The sequence below is a fragment of the Apium graveolens genome, chromosome 2, assembly GCF_009905375.1.
Source record: "Apium graveolens cultivar Ventura chromosome 2, ASM990537v1, whole genome shotgun sequence".
NCBI classification, from domain to species: Eukaryota; Viridiplantae; Streptophyta; class Magnoliopsida; order Apiales; family Apiaceae; genus Apium; species Apium graveolens.
The window spans coordinates 145,132,308-145,138,871 of record NC_133648.1 but is presented as its reverse complement, the minus strand read 5'-3'; positions in this window follow the sequence as shown (position 1 = coordinate 145,138,871).

Genomic DNA, 6,564 nt, shown 5'->3' with positions numbered 1-6,564 from the left:
TTCTATATATACATTAATCCATCCATAAACTCATCAAAACTCAAAGTTCAAACTATAAGTTAAAGGTGAAAGTTGTTTATACCTCCTTGAAGCTTCCTAACACAACCCAAGAGCTTTGAATGCCTAAAAGAACCTTGATCCTTGCTTGTATAACCTTAATCTTTCATAAAAATTCAAGAAAACTAAAGTTATTTCTTGAAGGTTACTATTCACCATCTTCTTCCTTGATTTATAGAAAAAGATTGGCTTGGAATTAGAAGCTTCAACTTATAGGAAGTATGTAACTATCCATGGGGAAGCTTAGATAATTACCTTGCTAAATAGTAAGTGGTGGAGCTTGGATCTTCAAATTTTAAGAAATGGGCCGAGAGCTAGCTTGGGAAGAAGATATTTTTGTGTTTTGTTTGATGAAAATGAAATGATTTGCTTGGTTGGTTGATTTTTGTGTTGTTTTTGGTTAATGACTTAATTAACCTTGATTTTGTGTGGTTATAATTCAACCACACTTCCTTCCCTTCTATGTCATGCTTGTGTCACCTTGCACATGTCATTATGCTCCCACTTGTCCACACCTTGTGGTTTGATGATGTCACAATCCCTGGCTTCTTGTACAAGCTTGTCTCTTGGTCACTTATTTGTTTTACGGTTCGCTTATCTTTCGTTCTCGTTTATCGTTTGAGGGATCATACCCGGGATCTTATTACTTAGGTTCCCTTAACCTTTCTCAATATATTATATTCCTTTTATGATCCTCTCCTATAATCCTTTAATTTCAATCCTTTTTATCCTGTTACCTTATACTCAATTCTCTCCGTATCTTGTGGATTTCCGGGAAAAATCAAAGTGTTCGGAATTGGATTCTGACGATCTTTACATACACTTATATACCACATAGAGTACTAATAATATCCCATAAGATCAATAACAGAACCCCTACATAGCGTGGCATGAAAAGTTTTCTCGTTCAGCAAAAACACTATTCATAAGGGTTTCAAAATTTCTCAAAAATTGGGGTTATTACAACAGCCGTGGGCCTTTGGGGACTGATTCAATTGTACGGAATGTTGGGTTAGACTTGACTTAGAATATTGAGTTTGTCGTGCCACAGTCGTGACTCAATTATTCAAGAGGCTAAAGTTTGATTAGGGAATAACATTAGATGTAATTGACAAGAGTTGTCTGCCTATTGAACATTACATGGCGTTTCGTGCCACAGCGGGGGTTGTGTAATGGAATGTAGGATCCCTATTCCCACTAGCATTATGAATGCATAATTTTTCACGTAGGGGGTTGAATAAATTAGGTAAACTAGTGGGAGCCACTTATGAATAAAGACCCGATTCATATAGTGTTTTAAAATGAAATCGAATATTTGCTAAGTGTTGTTATGTGTTTATCATTTACAGATTTACAATATACATTATGTCTTCTGCACTATCACTCAGGAGCATACTGGATGCTCACAAATTGACTGGTCCTAATTATGCTGACTGGCTTCGAAACTTGAGAATTGTTCTCAGGATTGAGAAGCTGGAATACGTGATTGACTCACCTAAGCCTACTGAACCTGCTAGTGATGCACATAATGATGAACATGTTGTGTATCGTAAGTGGATAGATGATGCAAATGTTGCTCAATGCATCATGCTAGCTTCCATGAACATTGAGCTACAGAAGCAACATGAGCATATGGATGCTCACACTATCCTCATGCATCTACAAGAGTTGTATGATGTGGCGGGGAGGACAGCTCGATATGAGATATCGAAGGAGCTGTTCGGTTGTAGGATGTCTGAGGGATCATCTGTGAATGACCATGTACTTAAGATGATCAATTTGATTGAATGTCTTGGACAACTTGGTTTTACCATGGATGGGGAGCTGAGCCAAGACTTGGTCTTGCAATCGCTTCCGAGTTCGTTCTCGCAGTTTGTTGTGAACTTTCACATGAATAAGTTGGATGTCAGCCTGCCTGAACTCCACAACATGTTGAAGACTGCGAAATTGAATTTTCCCCCTAAGAAGAGTCCTGTTCTTCTAATTGGTGAAGGTTCCAATCCTAAGAAAAGGAAGAGGAACTCTTCCAAGAAGAAGAAAGTAGGTGAAGAAAAGCCGGTTCCACCAAAAGCTGAAGACCCCAAGAGCAAAGTTGTTTGCTTTCACTGTAACAAGGTGGGGCACTGGAAGAGGAACTGCAAGGTTTACCTTGCAGAATTGAAGAAGAAGAAGGGTAGTGAGACTACCGCTTCTGATTCAGGTATGTTCATGATAGAAGTGAATATGTCATTAAATCAAATTTCTACTTGGGTATTACATACCGCCTGTGGTTCTCAAATCTGCAATTTGTTGCAGGGACCAAGGAGAAGTAGGACTCTTGAGGAAGAGGAGGTGATTCTACTGATGGGAAATGGAGCAAGAGTTGCTGCTGAAGATGTAGAATCATTTCATTTACATAGGCCTACGGGCAAGACTATTGTTTTAAATAATTGTTATTTTGTTCCCTCGATTGTGAGGAATATTATTCCCATGTTAGACTTGGCTGGATTTTCATTTATTATTGAGAATAATGAATGTTCTATTCTTAGAGAGAATATTCTTTATGGATGTGGTACTTTAAATAATGGTCTGTATAAATGTGACATAATTTACTTCAGATTGAACAAACTAATAAAAGAAAAGGGATGATGAAAATCTCACTTCATTGTGGCACTGCAGTCTCCATTTAGTAGACATGGAGAGAGGGCTGCAAATTTGCTAGGAATGGTACACACAGATGTATGTGGACCAATGTCTAAGCAAGCCATGGGTGGATTTTCATACTTCATTACTTTCATAGATGATAGATCTGGATTCGGATATGTGTTTGATGAAACACAAGTCTGAGGCCTTTGAAAAGTTCAAAGAATATAAGTATGAAGTGGAGAAACAAACCAAACATAGTATTATAATTCTTCGATTAGATCGAGGTGGTGAATACTTTAATGGAGTGTTTCTAGATTATCTCAAAGTAAATGGTATAGTCTCTCAGTGGACTCCTTCAGATTGGTATCTGAAAGGAGAAATCGAATTTTGTTAGATATAGTTCGGTCCATGATGAGCTATGAGAATCTTCCAGTATTCCTATGGGGATATGCATTGGAAATCTAAACATATTTACTGAATACGGTGCTTTCCAAATCTGTTCCTCAAACTTCGTATGAGATATGGAAAGAAAGGAAATCGAGTCTTAAACACGTTAAGATTTGGGGATGTCCAGCTTATGTCAAGAAAGTTGACCCAGATAAGCTGGAATATCGGTCCGTAAAATATAGTTTTGTGGGATATCCTAAAGAGACTTTAGGGTATTACTTTTGCACCAATCATCGGGTGTTTGTCTCCAGACATGCTACCTTCTTGGAAAAGGTGTTTATCCTTGAAGGAAACAGTGAGAGCAAAATTGAACTTGATGAAGTTCAAGAAGCACAAACTACTACAGATCGAGTGGAAACACCTGTTCTGACTAACAACCTTTGTGGAACAGCCCATTCATAGATCAGGGAGAGTGTCTCGCCAACCTGAGAGGTATTATGGCCTTGTCATTGAGAATGACAATGAGTTGTCGATCATTGATGATGACGACCCTGTAACCTATAATGAGGCTATGAGTAGTGTTGACTCAGAGAAATGGCATAGTGCCATAAAATCCCGAATGGAATCTATGTATACGGTATACAAAAGATAGATTATAACAGATGGCCAGGTGGAGACCTATAAGGCCAGGCTTGTGGCAAAAGGATTCAAATAAAGGCAATGGATTGACTTTGATGAAACCTTTTACCTGTAGCCCTATTAAAATTAGTTCCGATTTTGCTTGCGATTGCTGCTTACTACCACTATGAGATCTGGCAAATAGCCAGATGGTTTTCTTTCCAAGAGAAATGAAAACCTAGTGTGTAAGCTACTGCGAACCATATGTGGTTTAAAACAAGCTTCTCGAAAGATGGAACATTCGTTTTGATAAGACAATCAAAGAGTTTGATTTTATCAAAAACGAAGATGAACCATGCGTCTACAAAAGGGTAAGTGGGAGCGCGGTAACATTTCTTGTATTGTATTGAATTAGAGTTGACACACATAACAACATAGCAGACCCACTCACAAAGCTACTTTATGAAAGTCACTTTGATCGTCATAAATACAAGATGGGTATTAGATACCAGAGTGATTGGCTTTAGTACAAGTGGGAGATTGAAAGGAATATGTCCTAAGTCCAATCAGATATGAGGATTTAGGAATAACTTTTATGTAATCTATTTTGATTTTATTGATATTAATAAAAGACTTGTTTTGTTTTTATTACGTGCTTTATCTATTTAAGTGTTTAAATAAGATATACCATAGTTTAGAGTGAAGCTTTTTATGGATTATGATGAGATCATAATAGTGAGACCTAAAAGATGATAACTCTAAACTTAAATAGTTCCTGGTCATAGGATTACTAACTAGTAATTAATGATCCGCAAAGATCGGTACATACTATGCTTGCTTCATTATGAAGGATGTCTGTTCTCATAGACATTTGTGTGGTGACACTATAGCTAGTATGTAGGTGCTTATTATAGAATAAGTTCAATGAACATGACTCGCACAGCTGAACAACTGATGGAGTTCACTCACGTGTCAGCAGTTGTTCACATAGTGATAGTTGTGCAAGTATCCTTAGACTTGAGGTCATCATAGTCATCTTGTGTATACTGAACTATGCTTTGGTTTAGTTCTTAGTCTCCACGGACAATTATTAGGGCTCTACTGGGTATAGGAATGTGTACACGAAGATAGTGTATGATCAATAAAGGATCGACCCCTTCCAGTGAAGGAATCGAATGTTCAAGGCTGATCCACTTATGCTAGTTCAGGAATCTCTGGCCAGAGTGAATGAAATTAGAAAGGTGTTTCTAATTTGCATAGAACTAAGCATATTAAATGGTAAGCAAGTGATTGAATTAGATAGGCTTGACACGAGATCCATGCCTTGGATTTAATCGGGACATTGTAGGGTAGAAGGAGTTTATTGTACGGTAACTATTCACTGAATAGGTTCTTGGTATTCTAAGCAGTGAATTCATATTATCCGGATAATCGCGATATGCTGAGAAGTATCCCTCACGATGTAGAATAAATGTGATTAATTAATTAATCATATTTAATAAATTAGAGAATTTATATAAATAATGATAAAATAGTTTTATTATTATTTATTTCTACTATCGGCTTAATATTGAACCTACAGGGTCACACCATAAAAAGAGAATGATTTAATGGTGGAGGAATTAATTAATAATGGCTAATAATTATTTATTTGTGAAATAAATAATTAATTGGCAAATTTAATAATTGATTAAATGAGATTTAATTGATTATAAATTAATTAAGAAAAGTTCTTAATATTATTAATTAAGGATTTAATTTTTGGAAATTAAATCAAGAGAGAGAATTATTTCTAAAGTGTTTAAAAAAGGATTAATAATTAAAAGGTGTTTTAATTATTAATGAGAATAATAAATGGGATAATAATAATAATAATATTTATGGGAAAATATCAGCTGAAAATTTTGCCTATAAATACACTATTATAGACCCTATTTTTGTTTGAACCCCAAAACCCAAAAAGTTTGGAAAACCCAATTCTCTCCACCTCCTTCCTCCTCCTTAACATCGTTTTCTTGGTGAATACCGGTGGAGTGCTTCACACTTGAGGAGCAACTGCTAAGGATCTCTGATCGTTGTCTCCGAATTATTTTAAAGGTTAGATCCGATCCCTCGAATTTTTATTCATGATCTGTATGCTTTTATTTGGATTTTATATGTGTAAAAGTGTTTTGCCATGCCTCCGCTGCGATTAAAATCCAACAGCTTGCTCAACAAATTTCTCAATAAGTGCCTCCTTTTCTAGAATGGGAGCCGGAGTATCAACAGAAACACTGTCTTCAGAACTTGAAGAAGACTCATTTTCTTCTGACAATACTAGAGTATGTGAGGCAACTGGAGATTCTTGAACAACTTCATCTAAATTCTGATAATCAGAATTTATCTCCAGAATAGGAGTTGTTGGTATCTCAGCCTGCAGAATAGGAAAATTAACTGTTATTGGCTGAGCTGCTGTGGTTGGAGCTTCCAGAAATAAAATAGTAGGAATAATCAGCCTTTGAAGGTCAATTTCAGGACTTAATCCTGAATCTTCAACTGTTGTTTCTCTGACTGGTGAGACAGTAGGAGTGATCACTGTATCATTAGCAGTGTCTTTGGCTTGAGCTGGAGGTGGCAAAGATTCAATCACAATTGGCTTTGAGATCAGATATTCCTGATCCCCTTCCTCAGCTTCAGTAGTATCCTCAGATGGAGGCTTAGCCATGTGCCTTTTTGCCCTCATTTTCTTTAATCTCCTTGATAGTGAAGGAGTTGCTTGATCTGCATCAAAACTTACAGTTTTCCTCTTCAAATTACCTGAACCCGCAGCTTGAACTAAATTCTGATAGGTTGACCCTTCAGCTTCTTTCTGAAAAACCACATTTTCAGCTTCAACAG